The 19,385-nt window shown below is 47.3% G+C and overlaps 1 long non-coding RNA gene across 1 annotated transcript in view; it reads left to right on the top strand.

The window, feature by feature from the left end:
- Positions 1-18,875, top strand: part of LOC148756486 (uncharacterized) — a 37,466-nt gene extending 18,591 nt beyond the window's left edge. The window contains exon 3 of the long non-coding RNA XR_016018074.1: positions 18,654-18,875. This is a non-coding gene — a long non-coding RNA (uncharacterized LOC148756486). The remainder of the gene's footprint in view (positions 1-18,653) is intronic.
- Positions 18,876-19,385: the final 510 nt, after the last annotated feature.

The raw sequence follows: 19,385 nt of genomic DNA, 5'->3' as shown, positions 1-19,385 counted from the left end.
CAGCCTTTCTCCCATTCTGGGACCATAGGTGACGTTTAGTATTTCAGTATCCTAGATAACACTGGAACCAACATCTTGGAATATAAAGCTTCCATCACTCCATATGGGGATTATTTTCTTAACATAAATTACCAAGAAGTGGAATTACTGGATCAAAGGTTATGTGCTTTCAAATGATTGGATGATTTTCTAAAAGTTGATAATAATAGTGTAACCTGAATATAATAGACAGCTGTTACTTTTTTTTAATCTGTCTTGAATCCTCTCCTTGAGGAAACTGCTGTTTTTCAGCCTGTCTGATCCTAGGGACTGTCACTCCAGCTGCCCACACAAGCTCCCTATGTCAGTAGTGGGCATACCGCCCACACTGGCCAATCAGGGAACCTCAAGGCCTTGGACATAGCCATTGGTCTAGAATAGATACGTGCCCTAAGCAGGGCCAATCAGAATCCTTTTGTGGGGGTCTATAAAATTTTCTTTGGAAACCACTTTAGGTTTATAGAAAAGTTGCAAGTACAATACAAAGAATTTTTTTTCCCTCCAACCATTTGAGAATAAGTTGGTGACATGATGCCCTATCACCCCCATATATACTTCAGTGTGTGTTTCCTACAAATAAGAACATTCTGCTACATCAACTATCAAAAGCAGAAAACTAATGCTGATGCGTTACTACTATTGATCCTCAGATCCCACTCAAGTTTCACCAACTGTCCCAATCCTATCCTTTATAGCAAAAGGGTCAGTTAAGAATCACATATGGTATTTACTATAACTCTTTGGTCTCCTTCAGTCTGGAACATTCCTTCGTCTTTCCTTGACTATCGTGACCTTGACCACTATGAAGATTACCAGCTAGTTGTTTTGTAGAATGTTTCTCAGTTTGGGTTTGTCTGATGTTTCCGTATAGTTATATTCAAATTATGCATCTTTGGCAGGAATGTTACAGAAGTGCAGCTACGTTCTTTCATGACATTCTATCAGGTGATACATCTTTGATTTGTCCCATTACTGGTGATGTTCACTTTGTCACTTTTAATTAAGGTGGTGTCAGCCAGGCTTCTCCATTATGATGTTAATATTTTCCACTTTGTGATTAATAAGTATTTGGAGGGGGATTTACTTTGAGACAGTATAAATATCCCATTCCTCATCAAGCAATCAATTTATTTGTTTACTTATTTATTTATATCACTATGGGCTCATTGCTTACTATTTTATGCAGTATGTTTTTATTTCTTACTCTCATTATTTATTTTGATATTCAGGTTGTCCCAAGTTTGGCTAGTGGGAACTCCTTCCATCCAGCACTGTGTCCTTTTGACATGTCACCATCATTCTTTAAGGGCTTCCTTGCTTTCTGGTTTAATAAGATGGTTTAGGTTCACCTTGTACTTTCCCTGAATCAGCCTAGGAACCAGCCATTTTCTCTGTAGAGTTCTACTTCCATTATTTTCTCTGTGGAGTTCTGCTTCCATTTAGTGTAGAGTGCATTTAGAAACCAAGATCTACACCCCCTGGTGTGCCCATTGGGATTGGAGGACATACTCTCTCTATCTCTATATATTAAACGTCATGAGTTGACATCTTTTTGGAAGTTTTATCATGGAGTCTGGAATGGAGAGTCTCTCTCTCTTGAAGTACAACTTCTAAGTCGATGTAAGTCTGGAGTTACTGGGAGCCATCTCACCACCACTGAGTAAGATCTCGCTGGGAAATTAAGTCAGACAGAAGTGAATGGATTTGAGAGGCAGAGAGCCATAGGATCCCATGACACTATTAGATCTAGCCTTGCTTGAGTTCCTTGAATTTCTTGGTTCCATGAGCAAAAATGTTTCTGTCTTGTCTATGAATTGGGCCCCTTGCAATTGATCAATATACTAACCAGCTTATGAGTGACTAATCTGTGTCTTTATGTTATGGGATATAGGCTCTAGCTTTCAACGTTTGTTCCCCTCCGTTATTGGGAGAGGGGAGCCGAGGTTGTACTGAAGGCTTGGTGCCAGTGGGAGGGAACTGCACGGGGGAAGAAACAAACTCAAACCTGGAAGCTAACAATAGCTGCTCCTGGGGAAATCTGACCAAAGTGCCCCCCACCTCCCTCCATCAGCCTCCTTAACTCTCTGGAGTAGCTGCCCTTTTCCCTCTTTTTCACAGAGAGAAGTAGAACCTCTAACCTCTCTGTTTGGATCTATACTCTCGGCCCCCAGAGTTGTCCTTTTCTAGGATGACTGGTTGAGGAACTGGCTGGTTGCTTCAAGACACAAAACTACTCCACCCAAGACAAGCTAGGAGAATCCAGGTGTCTGCAAGTATACATGACAAAAGCCTGAGCGTTTCCTTCACCTTCTAGAATGACACCACGGGGGCTCAGCAGAATAGTCCAGGGAGGGGGGCGGGGGGGGGGGGCGGGTTCAGCACTCCCTGTCTGGCCCTGCTCACTTCCATCACCAGCAGGAAATAAAGACGGGCCTCTGCATCCTGCCTGTGAATATAGGCCTGATCCCCCAGGGACTCTCCTAGACAGAAAACACGCCCCTGAACACACACACACACACACACACACACACACACACACGCTCACTCTCACACATGTATACACTCTTCTCCCCAAAACACCATTTTCCAAGCAGTGTAGTCCACATCTATATACCAGCAGGGTGGTGTGGGGCTCTTGTGCCTAAAGCTAACACACTGAGCACACTTCTCATATGTGCACATGCGTGGCAGCCCTTTCTGGCCCTCCTGGACCACTCCAGAATAAGATCCCATCTAACCCCTGGTCAGCCAAGGCCCCTAAAAGTGTTCCTCCCAAAACAAGACGGGCCTGTGCCCTAAAGGCTAATTTAAGACTTTTCTTCCCCTAATGCAGAGACCAAGGAAGCTTTGAAGTTAGTAATTTTTTCCCTAAGAAAAAGTTTCAAAGTCTCAGACAAGCGCTTTAGACAAATCTCAAGGGATAAAGTACCTGGGCTTCTGGTCCCCTTCCCCTCTTTCGCCTCTAGGGATCTCTGCAAATAGAAAGTTGTCCAGCCCAGCCCCTCTTCTGAGGAGGACTATGGAGGACAGCATGGGGTGGGAGAGACCACCCTCCTCTCCAGGGCAAACCCCAGGGAGTAAGGTTTCAACTCTTCTGCTTGTTGTTTTCCTGTTACACCCACTTCTGTGCCAGGCTTGGTGAAGGGCTGTGCTGATTCTCAGATGCCAATGGAGGCTGACAATGAAGTAACCTAGGGTCACACAGGGACATGCTGAGCTGGGATCCAACCCAGGGCTGGCTTACCTCAGAGCCTGGAGCTCTTAGGTTGAACCAGCAGCCTTTCACATAAGCGCTCTCAACACAGAGTCTGCGAGTCTCATTCACCCAGCCACGACTCCCTGACTCTTGCCCTGAAGAAAGCTTCCCTTTGTCTACCCCCAGTCTCTCTTGCTGTCCCTCTTGCCTTGTTTCCCTTGTCCCAAGCAGAAACACGTACACCTCTGGCAGTCTCAGGCACTCCTGACCACAGCCATCCCTCCACTTCCCTTTCCTTACCCACACAAGAACTCCATCCTCGAGCTGGGGAGTTTCAAATAAAACCTTCATTCCAAGCCTTCCCTTGCTCACTCCCTATTTTAACACTGTCTTCTCTCTACTTCCTCCTGAATTCTCCTTGGCCCTGATCTGCTTCCTGCCGTGCCCTTCACCCTCGGTGTGGCTTTCTCCTCTGTGTTACCAATTACACATTCTTCATCATGTAATGTTTTCAATCTTATTTACCTAAGTCGTATAATTCACCCCTTCTTTCCATTTGCTCTGTTCTAGGTTCCTGGAGGCCCCCTGCCATGGCATGTCCTGCAGAAATGATGGTTTCTGTCTGTCTAGGGCAATGGCAAGAATTTTAAGTTCTCAGGCTTGAACGATGTTCCTTGAATTTGGCCTTGGCCACTTACCAACTCTGTGGCTTCTGACCCTATCTGGGAATCAGTTTCCACGTCTCTCAGTCTCCTCTCATTGGGCTCTTGTTTCATTCATGCCAAAAAATTTCCTTTCTGAGTGTGATGTGCATTGAGTATCAGGCATTGCATCCCTACCTTCAGTTGAATACCTAACAATGAAGCAGGTGAGGCATCTAGTGTGTGTGCTTGACATAAACTAATGTGTGAAACGTGTGCCCCCACCCAGAATGGAAAAGATCTTTTTGTATTTATTTCACTGGAAAAATTCCCACTTCTTTGCAGTTTCCCAGGAACAAGCAGTCTCTGCTGTGGTTTTGCAAATGAGCACTTCCCTCTGCAGATGGCAGGCCTACTCAGAGAAGTACACCATGGGTACAACGTCGCATGGCAGGGTGGTGGGTGGTACCAAGTTGAGTTGGAAGACTCTATGTCCCATCATCAACTTGTCCCCTTCCGACTCGCTTAGGTAGTTCCACGCCTTGCTGAGCTCCCAGCCCACTGTTCATCGTCTCCATCCTGGTGTGCCTACCTTTCTCCAGCTTACACCTGCTCACGTGAGAAGGAGAATTTATGAACTTGTGTATCTGGGACTTCCAAGGGCGATTCAGGCATGGCTGGATCCAAAGCTCAATCAAGACCTTCAGGGCACTCTCTGCCTTAATCTCTTTTCTGCTTCCCTCTCTCTGTTGGTTTGAGCCCACAGCTGACCTTTTTCACGTGGTAAGAAAGACGTCCCCTGGCAGTCCAATTCTGTTTCCGACTCACTTAACACCTCTGTAGGAAAGACCATCCTTCCCAGTAGAGGTAGCACAAAAATCCAGGAAAGGCCTCTGATTGGCCCTCTCTGGCCACGTGCCTATTCCAGAACTAGTAGCTGTGGAGGTAGGAATGAGTGTTCTCGCAGGGCGGGCAGCTCACCAGAATCTCACAGAATGAATTTCCTACTGGAAAGAGGGGTGTGTTGCCAGAAAGGGGGAGGGCTGTGAGACAAACAAAAATAGCAGGTATTGCCCATCAAAACCCTGGTTTCCAAAGCCTCAGCACTATCCCCACAGTAGCTGGCAGTGCCTCTGCCTCTTATGCAGAGAAGCTACAGGGAGAAAAAAGCACGGTTGTTGGGGTTACTGGATCCGGGTACAAATTGTCGTTTTGTACCCACAACTGTGGGTACGGAACTGTGACACTAACAAAAATTCTCTAATCCATTGGAAGCTCAGTTTCCTCATCTATAAAATGGGGATAACAATTCCTACCTCGCAGACTTGGAGGATTAAACAAGCCAACCACCAAGCTCAGTGCTTGGCATGGAAGAGATCGTTAATCTATCTCTGATCTCCTTGCCTTTGGTTCCTGACCTCCAGCTTGGCTTCTCGGTCCCAACTCCTAGACCCAGACCAGGTCTGTTTGTTCTTGGGGGCCCACCTGCTCCTTCTGCCCAGACTGAATTCACAGAGGGGCTCACTCTGATGAGGTGGAAGAAGGTCTCACCAGGAGATGGTGCATGTGGTTTTGTGTGTGTTTGTTGTTTCCATCCTGATAATGAATGTGCAGGTTTTACACTATTGCTGAACAAATAGAACCTTGACATATGGGCCTCTGTTTATGTGCCTATTTAATTAACCAGGTTTCATGTTCCATCATCTTTCTATTGCTAAGAATACTATTTCTCAGGGTCTCTCTCTCTCTCTCTCTCTCTCTCTCTCTCTCTCTCTCTCTCTCTCTCTCTCTTTCTTCAAATACTCCCTTAGCTCACTCTGTGCCAGGCCCTGGGCTAATGCTGGAGAGCTGGTGGAGAACAAGATGGATGCAGCCCCATCTCCAAAGAACTAACAAACAGTCTAGCAGGGGATTCAGATGTGAAATGACACAGTCATTTGGGTACAACTGGGGCAGGTGCTAGGCAGGAGGAATTCACAGGGCTATGAGAAAGGTGTTTGGCCTTATTTGGGGTATCCAGAAGGGCTTTCTGTAGGAGGTGACCTTTGAGCTCACTGTCTTAGAATAGGTGGGGTTATCCAGTGAAGGGACTGGGTGTGGAGTTGAATGGGGTGGGAGTTCCTGCAGGGAACACAATGTGATGGAGAGACCAGAACAGAAGGGGCATCATGCCTTGTAGGACAAGAAAGAAGGCTGGAGTGTCTGGCAAAAGCAGGGCCCTCAGAAGAGCAGCTTAAGACCAGGGAGTGGACAGGGGCCAGATCAGGCAGGGCCTACAGTCCACACTAAGGGTTTTGGTCTTAATTCCAGAGCAATGCGATTACCATAGTTCAAGGACTGCCTCTGCAGTAGCGGTGAGAGCTCTTACCAGGAGGTGACACTTCAAGGTTTTGCTTATACTTTCCAGTGAAGAATTGCCCATTGCTTACGGTCGCAGAGCAGAGAGCATCGTGGGGCGACACGCTCATGGCATGAGTACCGGTGTGTACTCTGCTTTTATCTCCTCTCCCTGGCCTCCACCTGACTGATAATTCCTGTGGTTCCTCCTCCAACCCAACCACACTCCCTGCCCTGCCTGCCCGATTCCAGCCTGCTGGTGTCTGTGCCCACCCCACACCACCCCCATATTCTCGGGCCTCACCACAGGGTTGTGGGGATGGGCCCTCTCTGCCCTCAGCTCTGCATGGCTTTATGGGGGCATGAGTCAGGCCCCTCTGACATCTGCTCTGTGTCTCCTGCCTTTACCCCCAGGGCCCAAAGGATTAGTGTTCTCTAAGCCTCCTTGTATTCCAGACTCTCCTCCTACCAGAATCATGAGGTCTGAGTGAGACGATCCGCAATGGATATCTAGCCTAGTTTTTTCTTTCTGGGAACCTTAAAAGCATTCCTGACAAGGGATCATCTAACCTCTGCTTGAATGCTACCTCTCTCAGAGAGCTCACTCCCCTACAATACGTGTAGCTTGGGCTTGGATGCAAAGCTTTTAACAGAGAGGGGACAGCACCCCTCTGCCTGGCTGTCTGGAAGTTCTTTTGGCTAGCTCACATTCATTGCCATCTCAGCTCACTTTTGTAAGCCCTTCAGGATGCAGCAGGGGGAGAGGCAGCTGCTTGGCTTCCCAGAGTCAAATCCACCTTCTTTACCTTCTGAAAGAAACCCTGACTTTCACTGTACAAACATAGGCTATTCCCCACTCCCACCCCCTGCCAAGAAGCATGGTCCCTTCTCTGCTTCCACAAGCCCTGCACCCCAGGAAACAGAGGCATGTAATGTGGGGGAGGAGTGCCCCAGGAGTTGTTGGGGCTGCTCTGAGAACAAAGTGGGGAGTCTGCCCATGGGGCCTGTAGTTAGGGGGACCTGGCTCCTCTCTGGCCTGCTTTCAGTGAGTTACAGAAGTGCCCAAGCTTTGCCATGGAGCCAACCTTCAGAGCCTCTCGTCTCTGAGGTCCATGGCACCTTCCAGGGGAGTCTGCTCAGCCAGTGAGGAATAATGTGGGGAGCACCCAGGGAGCACGTGCTCTCTCACAGGCCTTGTGAACTGATTTCTTTACAGGCAGTTGCTGCTGAGAAAAACAGCTCGTGTAGAAGCTTCTGTTCCTTTTAGTGATTGTTTACTGGCAGAGCGCTCCCTGCCTGGCAGGCCTGCGCTGGGGATGCGAGATGAGTGAGGCTGGGTCCCTGCCCTCAAGGGGCTCACAGTTTAGGGGATAGCGTAGGTTGGAGATGACCAAACAGACACCTACTGTGTCCTGTGATAAACGCTATGAGGTGTGTAAGGTTCTGAGGGGTCAGAGGAAGAGCCTAATTCTACCTGGGGAAGCAGGGAAGGCTCCCAGAAAGAGCTGTCCCCGGAACTGAGTTCTGGAGGATCAGAAGGACTTAACCAAGGGGGGTCAGGAGGAGGGAAGAGACACAGGCAGAGAATTGGGCTGAGCCAGAATCTGGTACACTTGGGGAACTGCAAAGAGTTATGGGAAACTCCTGGTAACAAAAGCAGCTTTGCGGCCTTGCCCCTTGCTCAGCAGGCCAGGGACAGCAAAGCCTTCCTATGGAAACACCAGGCCTCTTTTCTGGGCCTTCACTCCACTTCCCCACTTCAGTCCTAGGTCTACTGCCCTCCCTACCTCCTCCCAACCTTCCTAATTATAATAAGTCTAGGCTGGAATGATGTATCCGTTATGTACGTTTGATTCAGCATTCAGAATGGAGAGGAGAAGGGAGGGGAGGGCAGGAAAGTGGAGGGGAAGAGAGAGACTTAACAACTATTAATGTGTGACCTGGGCCTGGAGCCCAGGACTCTTGACTCCCAGCCCAGGAATCTCTAAGAAAACGGATTAGTATGTTTGAAGTTTCATTCTTTAAGAAGCAAGCTACAGATATGCAAAACAAAGAAGCTGGATGGTGTCAACAATGGAGGAAGCTGGGGAGGAGGAATGGTGGGTATTCTTCATTTTCTTTTAAAAATTTGTACTTTCTGAGTTCTGTGTTATTGGCAGTTACGACTATGGTGGTTAGAAACAGTAAAGGCATTGGGAAAACTGTAGAAAACAGCAGAAAATCACATCACCTCTACAGTAAGATCCTAGCTTTTTAACAGAATATGCAGAGAAGGAAGACGGACAGAAAAGAAATACGCTAAAACATTAATAGTAGTTGTCTCTGAGGGCTGGGGTTATTAGGAGACTGGCCTTTTCTGTATTTCTAATTTATGTACGGTCATTTCCAGATTTTAATGTATTATGTGCACCTCGTTATCAAATAGCTTCCTGGGTGGTGTCCTTGCTTTCGTCCCTGCCCCACCCAGTGGCTGCCCATGGCACTGAGCTAAAGAAAGCATGTTGCCCCCACTCCCAGTGCCTAGTTAACTCCTGCTCACCCATCAGTACTCAAGGGCCACCCCTCTTCTGAAGAGAAGATTTCTGGAGTGGATACTGTGGTGTGTCACCCAGAAGTCCCCTTCAGGACGGGGGCGCTCATTCTAACCGTCTGTTGGAAGCTGAAAGGCTGCAGGCTGACACTCAACAAGGAGTCTCTCTTTCTCTGGGAAACACCCTTGCAGAAAGAAACTGCCTTCTGGCAGCCTACATCCATTGCCTAGAGCGTTGGAGGAGAAGAGGAATGGGTAATGGAGGCCCAAAACCCCTGGCCTTAATTCAGGGCAACTCTCAAGGTTCATCTCCACTCCAGAGCCTGCTGTGAGCTTGGCTGACACCTTTCCTGCTACTGCAATGCAGGTTTCTGTTTCTGCCCAGTCCTGCGGCCTTCACTCTTCATAGGTGCTGATCCTGAGAGCGCGTCCCAAGAAACTTCCCTAACCAGTGACCTCCCCTTGACCTCCCAGGCGAGGGTATGTTCCTTTTTTACATGGTCTCCCTGAGCGCAAGTCTCCTTTCTAAGTTTTACATCCATTCGTGTTATCTGGCTAATGTCTGTCTCCTCCAATGACTGTAAGAGTTACACGCATTCCACCACTCTGGCACATGGTTTAGAAATATTTGTTGAGTGAACAACTTCATTAATCATCTAATCTAAACCCTTAGGAGGCCATCAGCTTTACTTCGGGCTGCAGAATGTCTCATTCATTTATTCATTCATTCGATAAATATTTACTAAGAGAAACTGGATCCCTCTCTCTCAACACCAAAGAATTCCAGATGGTTCAAAGATGTTTACATGTAAGAAAATAAAACCAATAAAGTTCTAGAAAAAAGCCGAGTGACTTTTAGAAACTGATTTTGGAATATTGAAAGCCTTTAGAAGCATGTTACAAAAAAAAAAAAATTGGAAAAAAACACACAACACAGAATAAAACAGTTACTACACATGATCCCATAAAAGTCTAAACCTTTATAAGGTAAAAATAAAGATAAAGAAAACAAATCGATGAAGAATATTTGTAACACCTAGATAAGACAGGAAGTTAATTCTTCTAATACACCAAGAATGTTTACAAATCAAAAGGGAAAAAAAGCCCACAGAAAACTGGGCCAAGAATGTGAAAAAAACTATGAGAAACCTTACTTATAGTCTAAGAAACGCAAATTAAAACACTAGCACAATATAATCTTTCTATCAGGATTGACCACGTTAGAATGATTGACAATACCCAGTCTTGGCAAGAGTGTGGACAAACAGGAATTTCCTTTACATTTTTTGGCCAAAACTGTCATGAGCTCTTTGGAGAGCTGTTTGGCAATGTCTGTTAAATGAAGAGCATTCACTTCTTTTGATCCCATAATCCCACTTCTAGGAATATACTAAGTGACCAAGGCTAGGACATAGGCATCCTATATGATTGGTTAGCGGAGCATTTTGGTCTTTCACTAGTTGGTCCAAAATTGGAAGTGGGGGGCAAAAATTCAGACTGGAAGTTATTGATCAAGTCCTGGCTATTGGGGGCTGATTGCTACAGGGGCTGTGGTTTGGTTTCCTGGGCCGGTCACTGCAGGTTGTGGTTGTGGGTCAGAGTTCTGTTTTTATATGTGGCCTGGCCACGGTCCATTAGTATTGTCAGTCTCTCAGAGTGTTCTTCTCTCTCACGGTAAACTTCTGTAGCTTTCCAACTGCTGTAGTTTTCCAACTGCTCTCCCTGCTTCTATTCTTGCTCCTAGGGCTCAGCTTCACCATTTATTTATTTATTTATTTATTTATTCATTCATTCATTCATTCATTCATTCATTCATTCATTCATAGATTTTACTGGGGAAGGAGAACAGGACTTTATTGGGGAACAGTGTATATTTCCAACATTTTTTATTGGGTAATAGTAGTGTGTTTTTCCCAGGACTCATCAGCTCCATCCAAGTCAAGTTGTTGTCCTTTCAATCTTAGTTGTGGAGGGCACAGCTCAGCTCCAGGTCCAGTCGCCGTTGTTAGTTGCAGGGGGCACAGCCCACCATCCCTTACGGGAGTTGAACCGGCAACCTTGTGGTTGAGAGCACGCGCTCCAACCAACTGAGCCATCTGGCCACCGGGTAGCTCAGCAGCAGCTCACCAATTTCATTCTAGTTGCAGAGGGCGCAGCTTGCTGGCCCACATGGGAATCGAACTGGCAGCCCTGTTGCTCAGAGCTCAAGTTCTAACCAACTGAGCCACCCGTCTGCCCCTCAGCTTCACCTTTTAAAGCACTCTGCCCTCGGTGGTGGCCAAGCTATAGGCGAGCTCCTCTAACCTGCTCACAGCCCTCCGCCTGTGGCTTCCCATGGCCCTTGGTGAAAGCCAGTCTCCTACAATGGCCTATCTTCCTGAGGCCGCCTGAGAAATCCCCACATGCCCAGTTTATTCCTGTCTCAGGGGCTATGCGTGTGCTGTTCCCTCTGCCGGCTCACTCCTGACCCCGTATCTCCATGTGATGTGTCTCCTCATCTTCCAAGGCTCAGATCGAATGCCACCTGAATGTTCCAAATCATTGTGTATTCTTTTCTCCAAAGCATGTCTCACTCTCTGAGGGTAACCTGGTTCTTTCTTGTTTCCTTGCTTATTGCCTGTCTTACCCCACAAGAATATCATCTCCATGAGGGCAGGGACCACGTCTGTCCCTTTTACACAGTAGTCCCAGCCCTTGTCCTGAGATTGGAACCTGCTGAATCCTGTGTGCGCACGTGTGTGTGTGTGTGTGTGTGTGTGTGTGTGTGTGTGTCATCTAGACAGGATTTGCTAATGCACTGGATGTGGGGGAAAGTAAGAGAAGAACCAAGAATGACGCCAAAATTTTTGACTGAGCAAAAGCGGCAGGATGGTGCTGTCATCACGTGAGATGGGGGAAGCCTGGGAGCAGCAAGCTGAGGGCGGGCAGGTCAGGAGCTCTGTTTTGAACACATCGAGTCTGAAGTGGACTGTTGGAAATCCACATGGACATGTGGCGATGCGGGGGGTTGGAGCTGGGGCCAAGGTCAGCTTATAGATGAGCTGGTTGGGTGAGCCCAGAGAGGAGCCCCAGGCCTCCGCAGTTGGAGACTGGATAATGAGGGAGACCCAGCAAGGAAACAGAAGGAGTCACCCAGTGAGGGGCAGCTCATCTTCCTAAACTTCTGTTTCCTTGTGATACCTAGGGATTAGTGTTTACTAGCTCTTCCCTCATAGGGCGGTGTGAGGATCCTAGGCTACGTGTTGAAAGTGCTTAGAACAGTCCCTTGCACGTAGTAAGTGCACAGTATATGTTAGCTAAAGCTAAGCACTTTATTTCTGACCCTTCTGAAGAATTGTTACGCCTTGCCCACTGGTCTTAGCTGGGAGGTGAGAGCATCTAGGGGAGGGTAGGAGCCCAACGTGGCCAGATCGTCCAGGGACCTGGCACCCAGGGCTGGCTAAGGCACATGGCCGACCCAGCAGGTTTGTGCAACAGACTTGGCTCCCAAGGGGGAGGCCTAGACACCTTCAGGGGCAGGACCTGGCTGAAGACAGTGATTAAGGAGGGTGAGCGTTTCTAGTCCTTGTAATTGTGCTGTTCGACAGAAACGTGACCTCATATTATCATTCTGAGCCTGAAAGCCCTCAGATGTCCTGGGCACTGAGTAGAGGCAGGTTTGTTGCATTTCAGCCTCCATCAAGCGGGGATAATAGTTGCAGGTATGTAAATAATTGTGGGAACTAATCGCTTTAGTCGTCTCCTCCCCTTTTAGGCACTTAACCACCCACCCACCTCACTCTTGTAGGGGAACAAGAATGTCAGTAGAAGACAATAAGCTATTCTGAAATACTGGCATTTCAGGGATCACAGTTATCAGGGTGGGTGTTGTGTTTCTGGGTGGGTGGAGGTGGCAGAAAGGAACGTTTCCAAGTCTCTGTCTTCTGCCTGGGACAGGGTTAGTGCTGTCTCTATTTGGTAGACCAAATCCTCCCAGGATATTAAATCCAACTTGAGAAAGATCTTTATATTAATGAAGTTGGCTCATTTAATTCCACAATGAACTACAGACCTTTTGGAACATTGTGCTATGAGCAAAGGTCCCTTCCCTCAGATTGTTCACAGTCCAGTGCAGGAAACAAATCAGGAAACAAAAGTGATTTGAGGCAGGGATGTCCTACTATGCTGGTGGCAAGCACTGAGGACTTTCGGTAGCTTGGAAGAAGTGAGCTGGGCTAGCCTGGAGGTGAGGGAGGGCTTCCAGGAAGAGGTGGCATCTGAGACCTGAGGGGTAAGTTGGGTTGTATAAGTGAAAGGTGAATGGGTGGTCTCCAGGCAAAGAGTTATTTGAAGGTCATTTGGTTTGTGATTTGATAGACCCAGGGACCTAGGCTACATTTCTGGTTATTTTGTGTATGTGGGGGTGACCCCTGACAATCACTTAACCACATCTGGAAGATGGGGAGTTCCAGCAAGCTAATATAAGGACTCTGAAGGACTCTGAGAAGACTTTGAAGAGTTTCAAGAACAATGGGGCAATAGAAATGCAATGCATTATCATTCTCATTAATTATATCGCAGGTGTGGGAAGTATCTCTTTGCACTCAGAGCCTAGGAATTGTTGAACCTGGGATCAGGTAGATGCTGGATTATCTGGAGGCAGGCAACCCAGCCAGGGCCTTGGAAAATAAAGAGTTCAGCTTCGATGAATTTATCCAAAATTATGTAATCAGAAAATCTAGAAGGAAGCTGTTTTCATTTAGCACACATGCAGATTTTGTGTTTTTTATTCTTATTTTGGCTCATATTTATGGGAGTAGACACCATAATCTTTGACCGCAATGCTTTGACCCTGAAACAGATGGATATTACATTATCTTTAATTCCTAGTCACTTCCCACCCCCTTCCAAACAACCTTCTAGAAACAGATGCCAGCCATCAACTCAACTCTCAATTGGTGTTCCGCACTCTCTTTTGCAGGCTCTGATCATTGGCAAGCTTCTGGAATTGGAAAATCATATCATAGCTGTGGACACGATGGGTATTGTTACAAGGTGCTTACATATGTCAGGCTCTGAGGCCGAGGGCTTTAGATGCTTTGTTCCCTTAATCCCTAGGATAGTCCTACTCTGGCAGCTTGAACAGGAGAACCTCAAGGCTCAGAGAGATAAAGTGATGTGGTGACGGTCCCATTGTGAATGCAGGTTACAAATAGAGTTTAATCCCAGGTCTGCCTCAGTCCGTTGCTCTGGCCCGTGACCATTCCTCCTGCTGACCTATGGAGGCTAGAACCAGAGGCGGCAAAGGAGGGATGTCATTCTGAATCTTCAATTTACAGAATGATGACAACGGTCTGGGACCTCATCTACTTCCAAATCCATACTGCCAGATTCTCTGCTCAGATTACTTTCACGAATACACGTATGTGTAATACATGTGAGTATAAATTTAATAGGAAAGGCACTTTCTTTCAAAAGACCCCGTAGAATAATGATGGGCCTATCAGGAGATTCAGACTTGCAAAACGGCTCTTAAATTATTGACTTTATCTAGCTATGTGACATTTGCAAAGTCCTGACAATTCATTCATTCGACCACTATTTATTTAGCACTTACTGTGTACCATGCACTGTCCTAAGTACTAGGGATCTAGGAATAGGCGAGACTGCTGGAGAACAAGGAAACAAATAGATAAACAAGGAAACAAATCCATAAACTAATCAGGTTGACTAATAGTGATAAGGTGGCTAAAGGAAGCATGACACAGTGACAAGGCGCAGGGAATGGCTGCTCTGGGGAGTTTGGCCAGGGAAACCCTCTCTAGGGAGGTGGCATTTGAGCTGAGAGCTGAAGGATGAGAAGGACTACGCATCTGATCGATAAGAGGGTGACACAAAGGTGACAGTCCACCTAGGGAAGAGGAAGAGGTCCCGGACTGAGCTCTGCAGCAAGCTATTTAGAGGATGAAGAGCCAGCAAGAAAGACCAAGAAATGCAGTCGGAGGGGAGAAGGAAAAGCAGAGGTGTTAGAGGCAAGGAGGCTAAGAGACTTGTTTCAAGAAGGAGTTGTGGCAACTGTGCTTGAGAGGCTGTCTCGCAGATTTGGGAACATGGAGGCCTCTGATGACCTTGATAAGAGGAATTTCAAGGGAAGGTTGTTGGGCTGTATGATGAAGACAAAAATTAGACTAGTAGGATGGAGAAAGCATGTGAAATGAAGAGGTTGAGTGTAGACAATTCTTCCAAGAAATTTTGCTATGAAGTTCAGCAGAGAAATGGGGCAGAAGCTGGAATGGCATTTGGGGCCAAGGGAAGGGGTGCTGGCCAACCTCCCATTCAAGATCTATTCTTGTTCCTCTATGGACCCTGGGAGGGTGACCCTTTTGTACTGCATCACCTGGACTCTCCTGCTAGAAGGTGTCCAGATGTGTTGAGCCAAGAGGAGGCAAAGGCAGGAGAGCCACAGGCTGGAAGAGAGGTTGGTGTTCTCTCTCTCTCTCTCTCTCTCTCTCTCTCTCTCTCTCCCTTTTCTTTCATGAAGGGAGGTACTAGAACATGTTCTTGTGCAAATGAGAATAACAGGGCAGAAAAAAGAAAATGATGCAGAGAAGCAGAGAAAAGCAGGACACTTGCTGGAGTGGAGGCCTCAAGCCTGCTGGAAGGGATGGGTCCAGAGCCCAAGCAGAAAAGGTGGCTGGTGTCAGGCTGGAACAGGACATCTCTTCCATGGTTACAGGAGAGGCAGGAAGCACAAGAGGGCTGGTAGATTTGGTCTGATGGCTTCTAGTTTCTCAGTGAAGGATGAAGAGTGCGGGGTAGTTTGTAGAGATAGAAGGAAGTATGAAAAGCCATCTCTGAGAACATGAACTTGAAAATGAACTTTCTAGGAAAGGTTGGTAGGCTTGCCAGGCATGAAGAGTGCCAATTTGAGGCTTGTGGTCATGAATTTAAAGAACAGCCCATCAGCAGGACAGTGTGCTTTCCTCCAGCATCATTCAGCTGCTCTGGTGGAGGCCTAGAGAAGCTGAGGGGTTGGGTTTTATGAGGGCTGGAACTCGGCCAGGTTCATACGGTGGAAAAGAGGGGCAAGTTTAGTGAGGGAGTTAGCTAGGGGGCGATAGTCATAACGGAGCGTGGAGTCCACCTGGGGTAAGAAGGGAAGGAAGGCCGTGAAGCAGGTGACAGTGGTAAAGATGATGACGACAATGGATAAGGGGGGAGAGGAAGCTGGAGACCCTAGTGAAAGGGTTGAAGTGATTGGGGGATGGGTACAAGAAACCACAGGACGTGGGGAGCATACAGTGCACCCTGATGGCTTCAGAAGGTTAAGGGCTTGAAAGTGGAGACGGCTGAATCGTTTGGAAGAGGTACCTGGGGCAGAGAGGGCCCCCACATCCCCTCCTGGCCTTCCCTGACCTGTGTCTCCCAGAGCAGTGCTGTCCTGCCAGGTTGTCTGGAAAAGCCCATGACAACTTGGTTGTCTTCAGTTTTAGGGCCAAGAAGGCCATTTTTCAACTTGGCTCCTTCCCGCAACCAGACCCAGAGCTAGTTCTGACCCACTGCACAGGTGGTGGTGATATGTCTTCTAGAATGAGCCACCTAGGCCACACAGGGGTCGGTATCCCTCAAGAGAGGCCCTGGTTTCTTCACCTGGAAAACGCAACCCATCTTTTTTTTTTTTTTTTTTTTTTTTTTACTGAAACACGTGTTAAAGCTTGTGGGCCAGGCCTATTTCTTTTATTTCTTTTATCCCACTCAGCCACCCTGGAGGGAGAGCTTATTATACTTCTTTTTACAGAGGAGGAAATATAAGCTCAGAGAGATGAAAACTTTTCCTAGGTCATATAGAGTCTGTGTGAGTTCACGAAGCTCACTATCCAGTTAGGGAAATAGACCAGCCGAGAACCAAAATATGTGCTGTGTGCCAAGTTCTCTGGGACGGCGGAAGTTAGAAAGACTGATTCTGTTGTGGGTGGGGTGTGGGGGGGCACGTAAACCAGATCTACGGGATGAGTAGAAGTGTATGTGGGGACACGGGAAAGAAGAACAACAGGCAGAAGTGACCGCCTGAGCAAAGGCACAGTCACATGATACTCCACAGGTGGCCCAAGATTGTTGAGTAAAGGCCGCGAGGATCAACAGTTAGGCAGGGTTCCTAAACTTGTCTACAGTCCTGGGGTTCATGGATACCCTCCAGGGGGACCACAAACCCCCTGACATTGTATCACAACTGTGAGTGTGTGTATTAGTCTTTTCTGGAGAGACATTTTTAATTTTCATCAGATTCTTAAACTGAGACATGGACTCAAAAAAGCCTTGGGGAGCAGAGGAGCTCAGAGCGGTTGGCAGGGCCTGGGAATGAAGGACCTCGTAGGCCTTGTTCAGGAATTCATGCTTCACTCTGAGGTCAACGGGGAAGCCGAGGGGTTTTTTTAGCCGGGAAACAACACGGGAAGGGTCTTAGGAAGACAACACAGGTTACTGTGAACTCAAATCCAAGTCTTTTATAAACGATAAAGGGATGTACTGTTTACTGCCCTATTCCCGGAGTCTAGCACAGTGTTGAGCATATGCTAGGGGCTCCGTAAATGTTGAATGAATGAATGAATGAGCACAGGTGTATGTAATAATAGAGTGCATCTCTCCAGGGTGACTCCACATATTTCCTGGACAATTTAACTGAAGGTGAAATCCAGGAAACCAAAATTCCCCCTGCACTGTCCTGGGTTCTTAGAGAAATCTGCTGAGTCCTGATATGATGCTGGGGGTGGAGATGGGAATAGGGGGACAGGGACTGTGGTACCTAAGGGTGTCCACACTTGACTGCAAGGTAGGGCTCCCCCCACAGAGCCCTGCGCTATCTTTGGAGGAGTAGAGGCAATATGGCCAGGATAGCTACAATCATTTCTTTCCTCCTCCCACATTCAACCCATCGGCTTGTCCTGCTGACTCGGTCTCCAAAATGTGTCCTCCACCCCCTCTTTTTCTCCATCACCTCCTCTCCCATGCTGCTCCTGTTCCCGCACCTCCATGGGCAGCAGTCTCAAAATCAGCCAGCCCCCACTCCCCCGCTTCTGCCCTCTCTCTCTACTATCCACTCTCCACGTGGTGGCCAGAGGGATCTTTTCAAGCACTTCCCTTGCAAGGAACGTGGCTTTCTTCCCATGTCCTTAGAGAGCTATGCTTCTAAGACTTCAACATACATCCAAGCCATATGGGGATCTTGCTAAAATCCAGGTTGCGGTTCAGTTGACCTGGGGTGAGGCTTGAGACACTGCGTGTCTGACCAGCTCCCAGGTGATACAGTAATCTTGGACCACGTTAGGAACAACAAAGACTTAGAGAAAAATCCAAACTTCCTGGCCATGTCCTACTTTATCTGGCCCCTGCCCAGCAACCCCACGTCATTGCCAACCCCTGTTCTTCTCTCTCATCACACTGCAGACACACTGGCCTTCCTTCTGTTCCTGCGCCAAGCTGTTCCTGCCTCAGGGTCTTGGCTCGTTGTGTTCCTGTTGCCTAGAATGCCCCTTTCTAAGAGCTCCATGCGGCTTGCTCTTTTTCTTTATTTAGATCTTAGTTCAACAGTTAGTCAGAGAGAACTTCTCTGACCACTTTGTCTAATGAGCACCTTATCCCCTGGGAACTTGCTGTGGCTATTTGCTTAACCCCCTTCGTAGCACTGGTCATTCTCTGTGTTTATTTTGGTACTGTCTTTGTTGACTTGTTAATTTTCTGTCTCTACTCTCCCATTTGTTCCATGTGAAAAAGGACTTGGTTTCCTATCCCAGAGCCTGGCACATGGTAGGTTCCCTTTTCATGTTTGTGAAGAATGAAACATGAACATGAACAGGCTTACATGGCTGCTGTGTTGTTGAGATGTAGGAAGGGGAGTCCATCCTAGGAAAACTTAACTGTGATGCTCCTGCAGGTGCCTGAGGCAGAGGGGAGGAGGAGGGAAGGAGCACACTGTCTGTCCTGAGGGTACCACGGAAAGTCTCAAGAATCTGGAGCTGAAGTGGAACCTAAGAATCAACACGTAATAGATGAATTCATCTAACTAGAAGAGGCTCACTCTGGAAGGTGGGGAGGGAAAGTAATGAACATTCATTAAATGAGTTGCGTAAGACATTTGGTTGGAACAGTGCTGCGCACACGGTACTTATCGAATAAACGACAATAATTATGTTGAACTTTTATTTTCTGATCGTCACTTTGCATGGTCATCTCTATTTGTCCTCAAAACATATCATCTTCATCTTGCAAATGAGAGGGACTATGAGATTAGGGGGCTTGCCCAAAGTCACATAGCGATTCAGAGCACCCCACTCCCTAAAACAGCTCTGTTGAAGTTCCAAATGCTGCAGTTCCTGTCCCCCTTCCTTGCTTGATGCTGCCACAGCACCTGTTACCACCTAATATACTGTGCATTCTACTTATTGGTTTGTTGTCTGTCTTCTCTCACCAGACTATACATTCCTGGTTTGGTTCACTACTGTTTCTCAGAGTCCAGAACACAGAGGCCTGCCACATAAGTAGACACTTAGTGAATACTTACTGAATATTAAAAGGATGCATAAAGGGGTTATTTAAAAATCCTTGCTTTCTGCATCTCCAAGAGGCAGTTCTGTAAACATGTGGCTGACAGGACACCCAAACCCAG

Source organism: Rhinolophus sinicus, chromosome 12 (assembly GCF_057876585.1).
Source record: "Rhinolophus sinicus isolate RSI-liver-muscle chromosome 12, RSI-T2T, whole genome shotgun sequence".
NCBI classification, from domain to species: domain Eukaryota; kingdom Metazoa; phylum Chordata; class Mammalia; order Chiroptera; family Rhinolophidae; genus Rhinolophus; species Rhinolophus sinicus.
This window is presented reverse-complemented; position numbering and strand designations above follow the sequence as displayed.